Genomic DNA, 21,315 nt, shown 5'->3' with positions numbered 1-21,315 from the left:
CCACAAGCCACAAGTTGGCCGAGGGGGATATGACAGGTTCAAATGGCTCTGAGCACTATGGGACTTAACATCTGAGGTCATCAGTCCCCTAGAACTTAGAACTACTTAAACCTAACTAACCTAAGGACATCACACACATCCATGGATATGACAGGAACCACCATTCTAAGCACAAAAGTCTCATAAACATGGGTTTTAAAATGCGTACTTTAAGAGCTATGAGCGCTTCTTTATCTTCGATACTGTGAAACACATCTCTTCGGCTGCAAGCCCTTTGCTTTCTGTATTTTGGGAGGAGGTAGTATGCAGCAAAACAGGAAAAATTTGTCCAGTAAACATGCACTATAAAATGCATACACTTAAGAGCTGTGAGCAGTTGTTGAGTGGAAGAGATGTGCTTCACAATAGCGAAGATGAACAAGTGCTCATAGCTGTTAAAGTATGAACTTTAGAACCTATGTTTACTGAACTTTTTTTCTTGTTCTAGTCTATACTACCACCTCTCGAAATATGAAAACCAAAGAGCCTGCACAAGTTGAGATTTGTTTCACATTATCAAAAAAATGTTCAAATGTGTGTGAAATCTTACGGGACTTAACTGGTAAGGTCATGAGTCCCTAAGCTTACACACTACTTAACCTAAATTATGATAAGGACAAATACACACACCCATACCCGAGGGAGGACTCGAACCTCCGCCGGGACGAGCCGCACAGTCGATGACTGCAGCGCCTGAGACCGCTCGGCTAATCCCGCGCAGCCCCACATTATCGAAGACGAAGAAACGCTCGTAGGTGTCAAGGTATGCATTTTAGAGCCCTTGTTTACTAGACTTCTTTGCTTCGAATGATCGTCCATGTCATATCACTGAATATTAATCATTCCTCCTGGGGTATGCTGTAGAACTAAACGTAAATATACAGGGTGATAATTATTGAACTATATGAAAAAAAAACGTAAATTAGTTACAAACAACGGCTTGCACACACTTTATTCAACATGTAAACAAGACTACAGATGTCCAGATTTAGGTTACGACATGTTCGAAGTGTCTGCCATCATTGGCGATAATGTGGCGCAGACGAATAGCGAATTTCTGCCTGACCAGATGAAGCATCCGAACATCGATGCTGTCGATGACCTCCTGAATGGCTGCTTTCACGCAGTGATGGTTTTGGGGTTGTATTGTACTGTATGTTAACCGGGGACCTAGAAACGACGGAGAGGCTCCGTCCCCGCCGCAGCCGCAGTGGTCCACAACCCCACGACGACCACCGCCGTCCACTTCACCCCTCTGCCTCTCCACACCGAACCCAGGGTTATTTTGCGGTTCCGCCCGCGGTCGACCCCCCAGTGAACGTCTCACACCAGACGAGTTTAACCCCTATGTTTGCGTGGTAGAGTAATGGTGCTGTACGCGTACGTGGAGAACTTGTTTGCGCAGCAATCGTCGACATAGTGTAACTGAGGCGGGATAAGGGGAACAGGCCCGCATTCGCCGAGGCAGATGGAAAACCGCCTAAAAATCATCCACAGACTGGCCCGTTCACCGTACCTCGACACAAATCCGCCGGGCGGACTCGTGCCGGGGACCAGGCGCTCCTTCCCGCCCGGAATGGTTTTGGGGTTAGTGCTGTACACCTTGTCTTTAACATAGCCCCACAAAAAGGTGTGGCATATGTTCAGTTCCGGAGAACATGGCGGCAAGTCGAGGCCCATGCCAGTGGCCTCTGGGTACCGCAGAGCCAAAATGCGGTCCCCAAAATGCTCCTCCAGGACATCAAACACTCTCCTGCTTCGATGGGGTCGAGGTCCGTCTCGCATTAATCACATCTTGTCGAAATCAGGGCCACTCCGAATAATGGCTATGAACTCATCTTCCAAAACCTTCACGTACTGTTCGTTAGTCACCGCGCCATCAAGAAATATCGCACTGGTTATTCCGTGACTGGACATTGCTGCACACCACACAGCCACCCGTCGAGGGTGAGAAGACTTCTCGATCTCGAAATGCGGCTTTTTTTTTCACTTTTCATTCCCATCCCTGAAGGGGATGGGTGGGCTGCTTGAGGGCTTGCATTACCCTTTTCAACCTTTTGCTGTGCAAGTACATTCATTTATTTATTATTTCAATATTTTTTGCAAAAGTGCATTTGATCATATTTACAGTATAGAGTACTAGACAGTATACAAAAATATAAAATAACCTAAAGTATATGAAAAATAAAATAAATTAAAAATTGAAATTTAAAGATTTTAAGTCATATTGAAATATAGTGTAAGTTTTATAGATTATACAATATTTTCCATCATCATATCATATTCTTCATATTGAAATACAGTGTAAGTGTTATAGATTATACAATATTTTCGATCATGATTACTCCATAAATTCTATTTGAATACTTTAGAATACAAAGAGGTTGTAGCATAAAATAAAAATACAGTACAGTAATATACAGTGCGGATGTGCTTTGAGGTGACAGATGTTTGTGCTTTAGTGTGGTGTTGCTTCAAAATGGCTCTGAGCACTATGGGATCCAACTTCTGAGGTCATTAGTCCCGTAGAACTTACAACTAGTTAAACCTAACTAACCTAAGGACATCACACACATCCATGCCCGAGGCAGGATTCGAACCTGCGACCGTAGCGGCTTCGCGGTTCCTGACTGCAGCACCTAGAACCGCACGGCCACTTTCGGCGGCGTGCTGTTGCTTCATTTTATGTGTGTGAGTTATGATGGTGTTATTTTATATTACTACTTAAGTGATTTGTTTATTTATTGACTACATGTGTGTATGTGTGTATAGATAGAGATATGGACAGATATGCTTAAACATTAGCATTGACATTAACATTGACATTGACAGCGCTACTTCTCTTTATTTTGCCTGCTATAGGTGGGAGGTTTGGATAGTTTGATGTTATACAATTGATTTGAGTTAATTGTGTGCTCTCATGTTTACATCAAGTCCTCCAAACATCTTAGGGGGATGAATTTCGTGGCAGTGGTGAACAATTGCATAAGTTTTATGTCTATGCTACTTTTTATGTCTAACTTAGTTTTCTCAGTCCCCCAAAAGGACCAATTATGCTTATTGCCGACCCCATGCAAATGAAAGTGGGCTTCGTCGCTAAACCAAACCATATAATTCCTATCATGCCGCGGCCAACCGTGCAGTTTGAACGTCCTAACGCAAACCTTTCAGAGGTTATGACGATTTTATTTCGTACAGTTCAGTAATTGTCACCCTGCAGGTATAGATAACAACGCGACCTCCGAGACTACTCGTGGCGAGTGCGCAGAGCAGACCGGAAGCGGACTGCAAAGCGGCCTAGAAACGCGGCGCTCCAGACAGCGCGCCGCTTTCTTGCGAGCGAGCTCTCCGCAGGGGCGCGGAAGTGGCGGCTTCCGCAAGGCGTCGCTCTCGTCAGTGGCCCGGCAGCGGGCTCGCAGCCTTCCTCGTTCCGCTCCTTCTCGTTCCTCGTTCATTTCTTGCAGCCCCCCCCCCCCCCCCTGGCGGTCGTGGGGAGGCCGCGGCCTCGCCGGCCATTGCCATAAAACAGCGCGACGTACGGCGCGCCGCTGCGCTGCCGACGGACGCGAATGCCGTCCCGCCTCGGCTCGGGAATTCCTCTCCACTCGGGGCCCTAATGTATGCGGCGCCGGCGTTCTCCGACTCACATCGGCGTCGCTCACCCGGGAAACTGCTTTCGGAGAACCGTTTAGGGCGCGTCCACTGCTGTCACTACCCACACATTCCACAGTGTCGTCGTGCTCTTCAAAGAAAACAAAAAGACGTCTGGATATTTCAACACGCCTGGCAGTGAATTGTCCTGGTGTGTCCTGCACGACGCGATAACAGCAAGGCGGAATACCGTATGTATCTCCTATTTTTTAGGAGAGGGGATACGAGGCATGTTTTTTTAAGTAAGTACCGTTTTGAAATTTCAAAAAGACGTGCTAAGGTATCTCAATAATTTTATTTTTACATGAAAGCCTGTACCTTAATCTACTTTTCTACATCATTTCTATCAATATTGTGGCACTTGTCATAACGTTGTACCTCATAGAAGTCTGCCGCCTGACTTGTTAACCACTGCATCACCACTGTTTTGACTTCGTCATCGTCTTGAAGACGCTGACCGCCTAGGTGTTTCTTCAAGTGCACGAACAGATGGTAGTCACTGGGCGCAAGATCGGGGCTGCACGGTGGATAATCTAGAGTTTCTCATCGAAAAGATGTGATGAGATCTTTGGTCTGATTCGCCACATGCGGACGGGCATTTTCTTGCAGCAAAACGATGCCCTTGCTCAACTTCCATGGACTGTTGCTTTGAATCTCGTGTGTCGTAGGCCACCCATGTTTCATTCCGGCCGAGGCGGCCGAGCGGTTCTAGGCGCTTCAGTCTGGAACCGCGCGACTGCTACGGTCGCAGTTTCGAATCCTGCCTCGGGCATGCATGTGTGTGATGTCCTTAGGTTAGTGAGGTTTAAGTAGTTCTAAATTCTAGGGGACTGATGACCTCAGATGTTATGTCCCATAGTGCTCAGAGCCATTCGAACCATGTTTCATCGCCCGTAACAATTTGGCTTAAGAAATCATCACCGCCGTTGTAGCACCGCTCAAGGAAAGTCAATGAACCGTCTAATCGTTTGGTTCTGTGCACATCCGTCAACATTTTCGGTACCCAACGTGCGCACAATTTTCGGTAATTCAAATGCTCGGTCACAATGCCATACAAAACACTACGAGAAACATTAGGAAAGTCATCCCGCAAGGAGGAAATAGTAAAGCGTCTGTTTTCTCTCACCTTATTGTCCACTTCCTGCACCAAACTTTCATTAACGACCGAAGGACGCCCACTCCGTTGTTCATCATGCACATTTGTGTGGCCATCTTTAAATGCTCTCACCCACGTTCTTACCATTCTATCACTCATAGTGAACTGCACAGATCTCACGATGAATATCGATCGCTTTTAGGCTTTTAGCACTAAGAAATCTTATAACAGCCCGTACTTCACAGTCGGCGGGACTCACGATTGTCGGAGGCATCTTGAACACTCAGTACACAACGTAAACAAGAATGAATCAGACTGTAATGACGTCAGTGCGTAGATTAAGCTACAGGCTTTCATGTAAAAATAAAATTATTGAGATACCTTAGCACGTCTTTTTTTAATTTCAAAACGGTACTTACTTAAAAAGCACGCCTCGTATAATCGACCTGGAACACGCAACGTCACAAAATATCGGGAAATGTTAGCTTCGGGCCTAAAAATTGACAAAGAACATTATTCATCCTTTCCAACTAATAGCGTTTAGCAGCCATTTCAGGTAACTCAGATGAGTGCAAAGGTTGCCAACATTTGATGAATGCATTTCGTCCGACTGGGAAACGCTTTGTAGGAACGACGTGTACGATAGCGTCGTTCTGTTATACATAAATGAAGTATGCAAGTCAATTACAGGAGTAATTCGGTCCTAATATGTAAGAATGTAAGTGAAGAACAAGCATGTTAACATACTGAACCCACCTGAATGACCCGAATGGGTTTGGTACTACCTCTGAGTTCCTTGTACAGCATTTGGAGCTACTCTAAAAGGCAGAGATCAACCCCTTTTGGTATTAACGTGTTGGAAGTTACTATCTACCAGGGAAGCTTTATAACTATCGACAGATCCTGTAATTCGATTACCTTTCATTAAATCACGAGCACTTCATTGTTACACCCAAAAGAAACTGAATCTGAAGAAAATAAATATCTTCTATTATTTCAGCTAATTCATGGAGATGGGGAGGGGTAATTAAACTGAACTTGTGCAATAATGTATAAATGAAATGCGAGCTCCGACTATTGTAACATTCATCGAGGCACTGAATTGATTTGCCGAGAAAAACATCTCTGGCACAGCTTGACTAAAAGCAGGGGTTGATTGCTAGGACACTTCCTGAGGCGCCAAGGAACAGTTAAAATGGTAAGGAAAATGTGCAAAATCAAAATTGTAGGTGGAGACGAAAGCTCGACTCCAGTAAGCAAAGATGAAGAGGCTTGCACAGGATAGACAAACGTGCAGAAGTGCATTAAACTAGTTTTCGGACTGAGGGCAACAACAACAACGATGGCGACAACAACAAGAGCTTTCAATTCTCTTCCTGAAGCTATACATAGGATTACGTTCAATATAGGACCTAAGACTGAAATCTGGAATGAAATATTTTATCGCGTGTGTATGGCCGCAATATTTTGTAGTAGCGTGAGCAAGTACTATTGTAACAGAAATATCCAGAGCACTTTTCGCACCAGTGTGACGAGTCACTCGGTTTCATAAACGAGATACATCGGAGAAACGACGAGGAGATGAAACAGTTTGTTGTGAAATCCGGGACGAGGCGTTCAAGTGGTTCCAGCCATTGCCTAATAAGCAGGAAACAGAAGCTTTCTTTACACTCACATAACAGTGAATGACTTTGTGTTCGACGAGTGCTGTAACATGGTTTGTTCTTCAAGGTTCCACATTAAGATCGCTTCTTTTCGTTGTGTACATTCATCTGCTTAGTTTCTAATTCTGAAGTTGTTTTGTTTGCAAAGGATGCAGGCAGAATTTAGAGATTATGGTCAGGAATTGAATAATATGACAAGTCATGTTCTGGAGAGAAGCAGTCCTCGATTCACGGTTAATAGGCTGTTTAAGTGCGATGAAAACGCATACCCAGTGTCTCACAGTTCTGTTAACGTTGACACTCGATTCATCTCTCTTATAGTAGTACCACAACTGGTTAAGCAGGAAACTCTAGATTTAAGCGAGTAAGGGTACACGTGAAGCTCTTTTGCAAGGCGCATGTTAATGAACTTCAGTATAAACGTAGAGAAACTGGATTTACAATTAGATTATTGTCAGGTGTCAGCACATGTTATACATTGAAATTTCGTTACATTGCATACTTCCTTCCACTCCTTGATGTCATATGATACAATATTTTTACATAACTCCTTCTAGGCCCAAAGTGAGAAAACTGGACGATATGTGACGCTAATTCACAATTCTCGCGTTCGCCCCCTATTTAAACGAGCTGGAGGATCTTGTGCTGACATAGTGCATTAACTGGTTTACGAGATTTGAAGTTGACAACATGAACGTGTTTAGTGGGTACAGGACGGAGTAACCATGTTTCACGTATCTCCTCAATTGCTGTTAGAAAAAATTAAGCAGCCTCCAACATACATGTTCAACAGATTCCTAGCAGCAGCGAATACTGTTGATGAGAATATGCAGATTTCGGAGTCCAAGTTTAAAGATTTTCTCCACAAAAAAGTATTCGGTGCAGATACATTTTTGATCTACTTAATTTTTGTTACGGGGATGTAATTTAAATGGTTCAAATGGCTCTGAGCACTATGGGACTTAACTGCTGTGGTCATCAGTCCCCTAGAACTTAGAACTACTTAAACCTAACTAACCTAAGGGCATCACACACATCCATGCCCGAGGCAGGATTCGAACCTGCGACCGTAGCGGTCGCACGGTTCCAGACTGTAGCGCCTAGAACCGCTCGGCCACTCCGGCCGGCGGGGATGTAATTCACTTGAAATGAAAGAAACAATAAGTAACATTGTTCGTATGTGAATCCTTTAGATATGCTGAAATGTGTTGTTACAGTTGTAAGTTACTAAAATTCCTTGTCCACGTAAAGAGGATAGAAGCTGTTTACCTGGCCAACCAATAACAACCAAGGTTTCCCCAAATACCAACTTATGATGGACAAAGGACTGATAGGGGTCAGCGATAATGGTGCACTTGTACAGTGGCGATGATGTTTGGTTTGTGGGGCGCTCAACTGCGCGGTCATCAGCGCCCGTACAAAGTCCCAATTTTTACATAATCCAATTTTTACGCAGTCCACGAATGATGATGATGATGGCGAAATGATGAGGATAACACAAACGCCCAGTCACAGGGTAGAGAAGTGCACTTGTGCAGTGAAAGGACTATGTGGCTGGTACTTTATTTTTACACCATCAGCCGATGTGACTCGTTTCGGTAAACATGTTTGTCAGTATGTTTCGGAAGGTAGAAGGTGAACTGTAAGACCAACAAAACGCTAGAGGGCTTGGAATGTAGCTGGGACAGAGTGAACCAGGCCTGACGCATGACAGAACAAAAGGAAGAAATAATAAAATGCAAGATGTGTCGTCAAATTCCTTACTAGATAGTATCAGGTAGAAAATTTGACGAGAAAACTTGTAATGATTGTTTCTCTCTTCTAGAATATGATAATAGCAGTCTGCTGAAAAGTGTTATTAAAAGTTTCTGGGTCAGTCCGTATCACAAAAAGTCAGAATATAGTATCAGTATATAGAATAAACTAGTAATAGTGGAGTAGTTTACTGATTGACAAAGTAAAATTTACGAAGGATGTAATTAAAAAAAATCGTGTAGTAAATTTTACACGGATATTGGAAACTGGAAGAATGGGAAGAGTACCTTTCAAACATTATACGTGAACATTTATTCGCTAGAGGAAATATATATATGCAAACAATATTTAGAAGACTACACGTAGCAATGTTTTGCTTTTGGACTTTGTTTTCTTTCTGATTGCCAGTATGACTTGGAAAAAGAAATTGTAATTCAGGGTGGTCTTTCATTGTATAAACTTCCCAAATCAGTGTAGGTCAACGCCACGCAAGTTCATACTGACAGGTTAGGCCCGAAAATTTCCCGCTTGGCCATTATTAGCACTTGTAAAACGGAGGAAATTGTTATTATTATTTATGTATGTTTGCAACCGCCAAATAATTGTTAAAATTCATGGTGGAATCTTCAGCAGTCATTTATTTTGTACAATTCTTTTCTAGTTTCGGCCAACAACCATTATCAATCTTAGCTGGCACAAGCAGTAGGAAAGCTATCCATAATTTGAACACACGTAACTTGCTCTTTTAAACCCACCACAGTATGTAAAAAATTTCTAACAATTTTTTTACGTACTATGACGGGCTTAAAAGAGCAAATTATTTTTGTAAGAAAATGAAATGCGTACAGTCGTCGTGAATTGGCAGCTGATGGTTGGAGTGCTTTCACTACAGTTACAGATAGCCTGCGTAAACCAGTTATGTTGGCTACTGATGCAGTGTGTGTATGGATCGTGATAACCCCTTCAGCATCAACTACAACCTGAAGATGGCGGTGTGAAGCGCCGAAACTGGTAGCCATAAAATAAATAAGATCATAAGACGTCTGTAGGCGTTTCATTATTTTTACGATAGTGAACGGCCTTGGTCTCGAAAACCTCCAATCAAAAGAATTGACAGACAAATAACTTTTGTTCAAATTATGGTGTAACTCTCTTGCCCTTTATACCAGCTAAGCTCAATACTGGTCATTGACCGAAACTACACTACTGGCCATTAAAATTGCTACACCACGAAGATGACGTGCTACAGACGCTAAATGTAACCGGCAAGAAGAAGTTGCTGTGATATGCAAATGATTAGCTTTTCAGAGCATTCATACAAGGTTGGCGCCGGTGGCGACACCTACAACGTGCTGACATGAGGAAAGTTTCCAACCCATTTCTCATACACAAACAGCAGTTGACCGGCGTTGCCTGGTGAAACGTTGTTGTGATGCCTCGTCTAAGGAGGAGAAATGAGTACCATCACGTTTCCGACTTTGATATAGGTCGGATTGAAGCCTATCGCGATTACGGTTTATCGTATCGCGTCATTGCTGCTCGCGTCGGTCGAGATCCGATGACTGTTAGCAGAATATGGAATCGGTGGGTTCAGGAGGGTAATACGGAACACCGTGCTGGCTCCCAACGGCCTCGAATCACTAGCAGTCGAGATGACAGGCATCTTATCCGCACGGCTGTAACGGATCGTGCAGCCACGTCTCGATCCCTGCGTCAACAGATGGGGATGTCTGCAAGACAACAACCATCTGCACGAACAGTTCGACGACGTTTACAGCAGAATGGACTATCAGCTCGGAGACCGTGGCTGCGGTTACCCTTGACGCTGCATCAAAGACAGGAGCGCCTGCCATGGTGTACTCAACGACGAACCAGGGTGCACGAATGGCAAAACGTCATTTTTTCGGATGAATCCAGGTTCTGTTTACAGCATCATGATGGTCGCACCCGTGTTTGGCGACATCGTGGTGAACGCAAATTGGAAGCGTGTATTGGTCATCGCCACACTGGCGTATCACCCGACGTGATGGTATGGGGTGCCATTGGTTACACGTCTCGGTCACCTCTTGTTCGCATTGACGGCACTTTGAACAGTGGACGTTACATTTCAGATGTGTTACGACCCCTGCGAAACCCTACATTTCAGCAGGATAATGCTCTACCGCATGTTGCAGGTCCTGCACGGGCCTTTCTGGATACAGCAAATGTTCGACTGCTGCCCTGGCCAGCACATTCTCCAGATCTCTCACCAATTGAAAACGTCTGGTGAATGGTGGCCGAGCAACTGGCTCATCACAATACGCCAGTCTCTACTGTTGATGAACTGTGGTATCGTGTTGAAGCTGCATGGGCAGCTGTACCCATACACACCATCCAAGCTCTGTTTGACTCAATGCCCAGGCGTATCACGGCAGTTATTACGGCCAGAGGTGGTTGTTCTGGGTACTGATTTCTCAGGATCTATGCACCCAAACTGCGTGAAAATGTAATCACACGTCAGGTCTAGTATAATATATTTGTCCAATTAATACCCGTTTATCATCTGCATTTCTTCTTGGTGTAGCAATTTTAATGGCCAGTAGTGTAGTTAAACGTTTTGTTACCTTTAAGTAAGTTGTGTGTGTGTCGTAAATTATGCTACGACGCAGGTGTCCAGATGAATAACGACCAGAGAAATGACCTAGGTGAGGTGGAAGCCGGCGGCAGCAGCGGCCAGCGCCAGCCTGCGGTCGGCGCCGCAGCCCCGCTGACCGCACCAGCGCCCGCTACCCGGCCGCCGAGCTACGTGAGGGGCAGAACGCGTCGCACATTCCTCCCCACTGCCTCTGGCGCCTAGAGGTCGATTCACAGTGACGCCAAAACATTCCGCCACGCATTTCAAATGGCGGCGTTCACGTACGTCGCCAATCGAGCGCAACGGAATGTTACTGACAAGCTATGACGTTTTGTTTCACCAGTAAAAAGGTAAGGTCTGCTTAAGGAAGAAAATACAGTTTTTCCGGACGATGTCTGACAATCAGAAACAAACCAAAGGTGCAAGGAATAAACCAAAAGAGTGCTATGTATGGTCTTCCAAATACCCTTTGATGTGTCTGCGAATATACAGCGTGGTCCATTGATTGTGACCGGGCCAAATATGTCAGGAAATAAGCTTGTAATGGAAAAACTACAAAAAACGAAACTTGTCTAGCTCGAAGGGGGAAACCAGATGGTGCTATGGTTGGCCCGCTAGATGGCGCTGCCATACGTGAAACAGATGTCAACTGCGTTTTTTAAAATAGAAAACACCATTTTTATTACATATTCGTGTAGTACGTAAAGAAATATGAATATTTTAGGTGGACGACTCTTTTCGCTTTGTGATAGATGGTGCTGTGATAGTCACAAACATATGGCTCAAAATTTTAGACGAACAGTTGGTAACAGGTAGGTTTTTTAAATTAAAATACAGAACGTTGGTACGTTTGAACATTTTATTTCGGTTGTTCCAATGTGATACATGTACCTTTGTGAACTTATCATTTCTGAGAACGCATGCTGTTACAACGTGGTTACCTGTAAATACCACATTAATGCAATAAATGCTCAAAATGATGTCCGTCAACCTCAATGCATTTGGCAATACGTGTAACGACATTCCTCTCAACAGCGAGTAGTTCCCCTTCCGTAATGTTCGCACATGCATTGACAATGCGCTGACATATGTTGTCAGGCGTTGTCGGTGGATCACGATAGCAAATATCCTTCAACTTTCCCCACAGAAAGAAATCCGGAGACGTCAGATCCGGTGAACGTGCGGGCCAGGGTATGGTGCTTCGACGACCAATACAGATCTCATCAAATATGCTATTCAGTACCGCTTCAATCGCACGCGAGCTATGTGCCGGACATCCATTATGTTGAAACTACATCACCATTCTGTCATGTAATGAAACATCTCGTAGTAACATCGGTAGAACATTACGTAGGAAATCAGCAAACATTGCACCACTTAGATTGCCATCGATAAAATGGGGGCCAATTATCCTTCCTCCCATAATGCCGCACCATACATTAACCCTCCAAGGTCGCTGATGTTCCACTTGACGTAGCAATCGTGCATTTTCCGTTGCCCAATAGTACATATTATGTCGGTGTACGATACCGCTGTTGGTGAATGACGCTTCGTCGCTAAATAGAACGCGTGCAAAAAAAATCTGTCATCGTCCCGCAATTTCTCTTGTGCCCAGTGGCAGAACTGTACACGACGTTCAAAGTCGTCGCCATGCAATTCCTGGTGCATTGAAATATCGTACGGGTGCAATCGATGTTGATGTAACATTCTCAACACCGATGTTTTTGAGATTCCCGATTCTAGCGCAATTTGTCTGCTACTGATGTGCGGATTAGCCGCGACAGCAGCTAATACACCTACTTGGGCATCATCATTTGTTGCAGCTCGTGGTTGACGTTTCACATGTGGCTGAACACTTCCTGTGTCCTTAAATAACGTAACTATCCGGCGAACGGTCCGGACACTTCGATGATGTCGTCCGGGATACCGAGCAGCATACACAGCACACGCGCGTTGGGTATTTTCATCACAATAGCCATACAACAACACGATGTCGACCTTTTCCGCAATTGGTAAACGGTCCATTTTAACACGGGTAATGTATCACGAAGCAAATACCGTCCGCACTGGCGGAATGTTACGTGATGCCGCGTACTTATACCTTTGTGACTATTACAGCGCCATCCATCACAAAGCGAAAAAAGTGGTCCAACTAAAACATTTATATTTCTTTACGAACTACACGAATATGTAATAAAAAATGGAGGTTCCTATTTTAAAAAACGCAGTTGATATCTGTTTGACCTATGGCAGCGCCATCTAACGGGCTAACCGTAGTGCCATCTGGTTTCCCCCTTCAAGCTAGACGAGTTTCGTCCTTTGTAGTTTTTTCGTTTGATGCTTATTTCGTGAGATATTTAACCCGGTCACTATCAATGGACCACCCTGTATATTTCTCGAGCGAATAAGTGTTGATGATGATGTTTGGTTTGCGGGGCGGTCAACTGCGCGACCCTCAGCTCCCCGTACAAAGTCCCAATTTTTGCACAGTCTTACTTTTCTCGCAATGCAATCGACCCACTGTCACGAATGATGATGATTAAATGATGAAGACGACACAAACATCCAGTCCCCGGGCAGAGAAAATACCCAACCCGTCCGGGAATCGATTGGATTGGATTGGATTGTTTGGGGGAAGAGACCAGACAGCGTGGTCACCGGTCTCATAGGATTAGCGAAGGACGAGGAAGGAAGTCGGCCGTGCCCTTTCAAAGGAACCATCCCGGCATTTGCCTGGAGCGATTTAGGGAAATCACGGAAAACCTAAATCAGGATGGCCGGACGCGGGATTGAACCGTCGTCCTCCCGAATGCGAGTCCAGTGTGCTAACCGGGAATCGATCCCGGGACCCAGTGATCCAGAGGCAGCAACCCTAGCCAGTAGACCAACGAGCTGCGGACATAAATATTGACGTATAGTGTTTGAACAGTACTTTTCCTTTCTTTCACTTTCCAACAGCTGCGTAAAATATACTGCACGGTGCCGGCCGGTGTGGCCGAGCGGTTCTACGCGCTTCAGTCTGGAACCGCGCGACCGCTACGGTCGCAAGTTCGAATCCTGCCTTGGGCATGGATGTGTGTGATGTCCTTAGGTTAGTTAGGTTTAAGTAGTTCTAAGTTCTAGGGGACTGATGACCCCAGATCTTATTCATAGAGGTTCAAAATTGTTCAAATAGCCCTGAGCACTATGGGGCTTAACATCTGAGGTCATCAGTCCCCTAGAACTTAGAACTACTTAAACCTAACTAACCTAAGGACATCACACACATCGATGCCTAAGGCAGGATTCGAACCTGCGACCGTAGCGGTCACGCGGTTCCAGACTGAAGCGCCTAGAACCGCTTCGCCACTGCGGCCGGCTATGAATTTCCTTTGGCCGTTAATAGGCTGCATGATACGCAACTTAACTTCCGACGTCCATGGCGAGGTCCATCTTTACAACCACGACATCATGCAGCACGGTACAGATGGGCCCAAGAACATGCCGAATAGACCGCTCAGGATTGGCATCACGTTCTCTTCACCGATGAGTGTCGCACATGCCTTCAACCAGACAATCGTCGGAGGTGTGTTTGGAGGCAACCCGGTCAGACTGAACGCCTTAGACATACTGGCTAGCGGCTGCAGCAACGTGGATGTTCCCTGCTATTTCGGGGCGGCATTATTGGAGGCCGACGTACGCCGATTTTGGTCATGGAAGGCGCTGTAATGGCTGTACGATACGTGAATGCCATCCTCCTACCGATAGTTCAACCATATCGGCAGCATATTGGCGAGGCATTCGTCTCCACGGACGATAATTCGCGGCCCCAATCGTGCACATGTTGTGATCGATTTCCTTCAGGATAAAGACATCGCTCGACTAGAGTGGCCAGCATGTTCTCCAGACATGAACCCTATCTAATATGCCTGGGATATATTGAAAAGGGCTGTTTATGGACGACGTTATCCTCCAACAGCTCTGAGGGATCTACGCCGAATCGCCGTTGAGGAGTGAGGCAACCTGGACCAATAGTGCCTTGACGAACTTGAGGATAGTATGCCACGACGAATACAGGCATGCATCAATGCAAGAGGGCGTGCTACTGGGTACTAGAGGTACCGGTGTGTACAGCAATCTGGACCAGCACCGCTGAAGGTCTCGCTGTATGGTGGTACAACACGCAATGTGTGGTTTTCATGAGCAATAAAAAGGGTGGAAATGATGTTTATGTTGCTACGGTCGCAGGTTCGAATCCTGCCTCGGGCATGGGTGTGTGTGATGTCCTTAGGTTAGTTAGGTTTAAGTAGTTCTACGTTCTAGGGGACTTATGACCTAAGATGTTGAGTCCCATAGTGCTCAGAGCCATTTTTGATGTTTATGTTGATATCTATTCCAATTTTCTGTAAAGGTTCCGGAACTATCGGAATCGAGGTTATGCAAAACTTTTTTTGATGTGTGTAAATTATTTTGTCATTTAATGACTTTTTTGCTGCAATCAGCACCTTCCTATAGATCTCTTTGTATCTATGATAGAAATTTAAGAATTCTGGATCATTGCGACTCTTTCTCATGGAACTGACGTATTTAAGTGTCTGGGAGGACTTTTTAATACCTACTGTTATCCATTTTTTTGAGATATTGATACAGACATGCATACTTTTGGAAATGCCTTTTCAAAATTCAATCTAAATAATGTGGAGAATTTAGAGAATTTGGAAATGCCTTTTCAAAGTTCAATCTAAATAATGTGGAGAATTTAGAGAATCTCATATTCACATTGGTTTCCTTATACACTTCATCCCAGATTTGTTTTGCTAATTCTCTCGAAAAAAGGTTTTATTTTGATTTCTGATAGATGTCGTCTGTAGGTTTGTAGTTTAGGGAATGATTCGATGCCTGATTTTACTGTTCTTATTTGACAGAGGTGGACTGCCAGTCAGAAATCTTTTACAGCTACATTTTTCCCTGTCCATATTTGCGGCCACATGACAAGTTACTGATGCAGTCATTGTAGTAACCCTTGTTGCACTACTGATCAAATGGAACATGCCAAAACTTTGAAGGATATTTATGAGGGTGCTGTTGGATTCATTTATGATACTAGTGTTGATGTTAATGTCCCCACACAGAATTATGTTGACGTTTGTACTTGAGACTTTTTCTAGAACTTCTGTTAATTTAGTGAGAAAAGTGTCCACACTATCACTCGGAGATCTATACACACACAAAATGATTAATTTTTTGGTGATATCAAGTCCTGTTAATTCAATAGCTGATATTCCAAAGAGTTTGTCATCACTTTCTGAACTGAGGTCATGTCTTGATTTGAACTGTGTTCCTTTCCTGATATAAATGCTTGACCCTTCACCCCTTGAAGCAGCTCTGCAGTAAGAGATTGCCCTTTCATATAATGATAATACTACATGTTGGATTTCTGTGTCTCTACACCAGTGCTCAGTAACACAAACTACTGTGCAGTTCAAAGACTGGAGCTCAACTTGTAATAGTTGTATTTTATTTTTTATTGATTGCATGTTTTGATGGAGGATTGTTAAGTCTGTGAAATGCCCCATGTTCCTCTTTCCAACACTTTGTTTTTCTTTGTGACATCTGGTATGTGTGGTATTTGGAGTGTTAAAATATGTCTTGTGAGTGATTGTTTCAGTATTTTTGTAAACTATTGGAGATACTCTTTAGGCAGGGGTACCTGTTGTCTGGATTTATCCTAAAAAGATTTACTTTCCTTGCCCATGACAACAAGTATTTGACCATGTGTTGCCCAAGATCCACCCCCTACACTTTCATGAATCCTTTCCCAGTCCTGTTTTGCTGTAGGCCATGCATAGTGAAACCCCATCTGTTGATAGTCCCCATGGGCACCAGAGAAACCTGAGCAAAGTTGGCTGGCCTCAGAGCCATCCCTAACCCCACACTGATTAGGCTTACATTTCCATCAAGATGTGGCCGATCATGACGCCGGAACAGCTCAACAAAGTGTACGTCGGTGCCATGAGTCAGGGAAGCTATCTTGTGCAGGTCACCACCTATGTCATATGCCCCATCCCTGTCCAAATTGTTTCCCGCCCCACCCACTATCAATACATCGTCCTCTTTTGCAAAGTTCTTACATAAAGACCCTAAGTCCTCTATCACATGACTTAGCCCTGCATTAGGCTTGAAGATACTGGTGGCCTGGTACGCTGCCCCTAAACTTTCCTGTAACTGAGGGCCTACACCGCGCCCATGGCTTCTACCTAGCAGCAGCACTTTCTTCTTCCTAACATTTGTACATTCCTAGGCTTCCTGGCCTCGGTTGAAGTGTGCTGCACATTTCCTGCTCCTCCTTGTACCTGAGGCTCTTCTCCACTTAACTCTGGCAGTGGTAGATACCTGTTTTTGGTGTTTATGATAAAACTGTCAGATTGCTTTCTCTTTCTTCCTATCCTCCTACCAGCTGCCAGTTCCCAACCAGCCTCCTCTCCCCCCTATCTCCTTTGATTCTTATCAGTTCCTTCCTTGCTTCCTCCCTTTCCTGTTCCCCAATCAAAACGTTAAACGTTCTTACTGCATACTCTCGAGGAGAGAGCTTCTTCTGTTCTCCCAACATTCTCCACCCCCCCCCCCCCCCAGTGAAAATGTTTCCTACAAGATTGGCAACAAATCCCTCTAATCACTATCCTATAACAGCTCCTACATTTCTCACTCATTGTCAGTTTCGAAAGAATAATTAAGTTTAAAGAGTGTTTTAAATTTGTCAAGGACACGAGATTGGCTGTATGTAAACAAAAATCGACACAAAGGTCTTATGTGTGGTTGTTGTTGTTGTTTTTGTACTGATTTAGAGATACAGTGACAGAAGAATGAATTAATAATTACTTTAGAATGAGATTTTCACTCTGCAGCGGAGTGTGCGCTGATATGAAACTTCCTGGCAGATTAAAACTGTGTGCCCGACCGAGACTCGAAATCGGGACCTTTGCCTTTCGCGGGCAAGTGAAGCTGTGAGGAGCGGGCGTGAGTCGTGCTTCGGTAGCTCAGATGGTAGAGCACTTGCCCGCGAAAGGCAAAGGTCCCGAGTTCGAGTCTCGGTCGGGCACACAGTTTTAATCTAGTAATTACTTTGCTTTTAGAGAATTTACGTTATCAAGCGTCAGGTTTTTAAAAGTTAATAACTCGGGAAAATTTAGGCCTAGATCGCGTCTATCTAACTAGTAAACAATACGTAATGTGTTTGTTAAATACGATTTAGAAACGTTTAATTACACTTTTATTGCGACAGTAGAGACTGATGAAACTAGAAGCTGTCTTTTTTTTAACGAATTTTGCACTATCAAGAAAACTTCAATAGAATTTTTTGTGTTTATGTCACGCAAAATTTCGTGTTATGCCGCGGTTATAGGGACTTCAGATAACACGAAGTTTTTTCAAGAACAAGCGCTGCTGGAACGCTAATATTCAGTTGTGTACAAGAACGGACACTACAGCAAGTATACGAAACAAAGAATATTTAAATTGACTCTATGTCCTCTTAAATAAGTTCTTTTAGCGGACGAAGAAAATGCCTGTTACCTCACTCGGCGGCCATCTTGGAACAGCGGGCGTCAGTCGGGTTGGTATCCCACCGCTGTCCAGAGCATCTCAGGACCCGTCTTCACTGGTCGTAAGGAATCCATTCCAAGTGGGATCATCAATGAAGATAATTCTACTCCAATCAATGAGATTTCAGGCGGAAGACATGTCTGGAGAGAAGGCCCGAAAAGCGGCGGTATACGTCGCCATCCATACAGCCTGATAACGAGCAGTGATGGTCTGTGGTGCCATTTGTTTTCGTTTCAGGACACCTTTAGTTGTCATCCGCGGCATCCTTACAGCACAAAGGTATTTCGACGGCATTCTACGCCCCGCTTTGTTGCCCTTCACGGTAAGTAAAAAAAAAAAAAAAAAATGGTTCAAATGGCTCTGAGCACTATGGGACTTAACATCTGTGATCATCAGTCCCCTAGAACTTAGAACTGCTTAAACCTAACTAACCTAAGGACATCACACACATCCATGCCCGAGGCAGAATTCGAACCTGCCACCGTAGCAGTCGCGCGGTTCCGGACTGAGCGCCTAGAACCGCTAGACCACCGCGGCCGGCACACGGTAAGTCATCTGCGGCTTACGTTTCAGCAACGTAATTCCCGCATGCACACGGGGAGAGTTTCTACCGCTTGTCTTCGGGCTCACGAAACCCTACCTTGGCCAGCAAGGTCGCGGATCTCAACATTTGGAGCATTATGTGCAGGACTTTCCAACCAGCTCGGGATTTTGACGATCTAGCGCACCAACTGGACAGAATTCGTCCCGATGTTCCTCAGTTGGAAATCGAACAACTCTGTCAGTCAGTCCCTAGCCGAATGACTGCTTGCATAAGAGCCGGAGGTGGACCAATGCGCTATTGACTTGCTCGATCTGTTGAGCTCTTTCTCCTGAACAAATCACCCAATTATTCTGAAATTGTAATTATTGGTTTGTCTGTAAATGTGCATCACATCTGCCCATTTCCATCCCACTCGGATACTTTCGTGGTACCCTTAGAGCCTAGTGTGTTACTGTGGTCACGTGATGGCAATCGCACTGGCGGTTTCGTGCTCCTAGTGGTAATATAGTCGGAAATAAGAAACTACTTGTGCGTTTGTGGGTGCGTGGAGGTGTGGGCTGAGCTTTTACTCTCTCCCTTAGATGTACTACATCAGAGGGAGGACGACGGTTGAAACCCGCGTCCGGCCATCCTGATTTTGGTTTTCCGTGGTTTCCTTAAATCCATTCAGGCAAATGCCGGGATGTTTCCTTTGAAAGGGCACGGCCGACTTACTTCCCCATGCTTCCCCCATGGGACCTGTGATCTCGCTGATTGGTGACCCTCCCCAACTCTACCAACCAACCAACTACATCAGACTACTCGCGCATACTATACTTGGAGTACGTTGCACAGTGTCTATTTGTAAAAGGAATGGCGACACTCAGCAGTTAACAGTTAATCAACAGACTACTCGCGCATGCTATACTTGGAATACGTTGCACAGTGTCTGTTTGTAAAAAGAATGGCGACACTCAGCAGTTAACAATCAAAACTTTTGGGACTTAAGCTAGAAAGAGATGGAGAGGGGAGGGGGAGGCCTGGGGGGGTGGGGGGCGTGAGAGACAAAGGCAGGAAGGAAGCTTAGGGTGTAACATCTCGACGACAACAAGGTCATTAGAGATGGTGTGAGAGAGTATTAAAGAGCCGAGGGGTGGGGGGAAAGGGAGGGAGGAAGAGGCGGATAATAGAATTATGATAATAGAATTATGGTCCTAGCTGGAATAGTGCGACCCATTTAATGTTTTGCCAAGTGTAACCGCTCTTTAGAGAGTGGGTATTCAGAAACGAATATTAGATTAAATTCTGTAATACGAAAAGATGCAAGAGCCAGAAAACGGTAGTTGTCTTTCGAAGTAATAGTTAGTTAAAATTTTACAGAGAGTAGATATTTGAAATAGACTAACGCAAAGTAGTACAAAGTGAATCCAAGGAAGACATAAAAGAGATGCGTTTTGTTTTGAATATGATATATAAACCAATGCGCAGCATTGTTAGCTCTCTTGAGCCTTTCTTTTCAATGGTGCATGTTCGCACTCTTCCGTGGTAGTCGGAGGTTAGGGGTTATAAGCCTAATTAAATATCATTCTGATAACTGGATTAGCCATTGGAGTGGTGGATTATAGATTATTTTGAGATATTGGGACAGAAAGTAGTTTGACCTTATCATACTTATATCTTTGCCGATCATTGTCAAGGCGATTCTGCTATTAGACGAGACGTGAGATATAGTGCCCGTGAACAAGACTAAATTTGTGCTGAACAGACATTGAAAGACCTCGAACTTATAATTAATATCGTGTCGTGAGAATGAAGAAGCTTAGACATTGTAAAGTCAGATATTAATGGCATAGGACAGTTTCATGAGAAATCAGATGTTTGGTGATAGGAACGCAAGGGAATGTGGTTCAAATGGCTCTGAGCACTATGGGACTCAACTGCCGAGGTTATTAGTCCCCTAGAACTTAGAACTAGTTAAACCTAACTAACCTAAGGACATCACAAACATCCATGCCCGAGGCAGGATTCGAACCTGCGACCGTAGCGGTCTTGCGGTTCCAGACTGCAGCGCCTTTAACCGCACGGCCACTTCGGCCGGCGGGAATGTGGTACGGACTGACTGTTATTATACCGAAACGATACACACTAGGATCAACTCCTTCTTCATTGATTCCCCAGTGTCATCTCTCATTAATTTGAGAAGTGAATTGTGTCAATAAAACAGAATATATACGAGACTTTCTCCGTGTTTTCTAAATCCCAAAAGTCAGCTAGTACATATACAATTATATCTGTGAACATTCAAGGATTATTGAGAAAACCTGATCAAACAGATAATAGGATTTAACGAAGGTAACTAAATCAAATTATTTGGGGAACAAAAATTTGAAAA

Source organism: Schistocerca nitens, chromosome 5 (assembly GCF_023898315.1).
Source record: "Schistocerca nitens isolate TAMUIC-IGC-003100 chromosome 5, iqSchNite1.1, whole genome shotgun sequence".
Classification (NCBI taxonomy): Eukaryota; Metazoa; Arthropoda; class Insecta; order Orthoptera; family Acrididae; genus Schistocerca; species Schistocerca nitens.
This window is presented reverse-complemented; position numbering follows the sequence as displayed.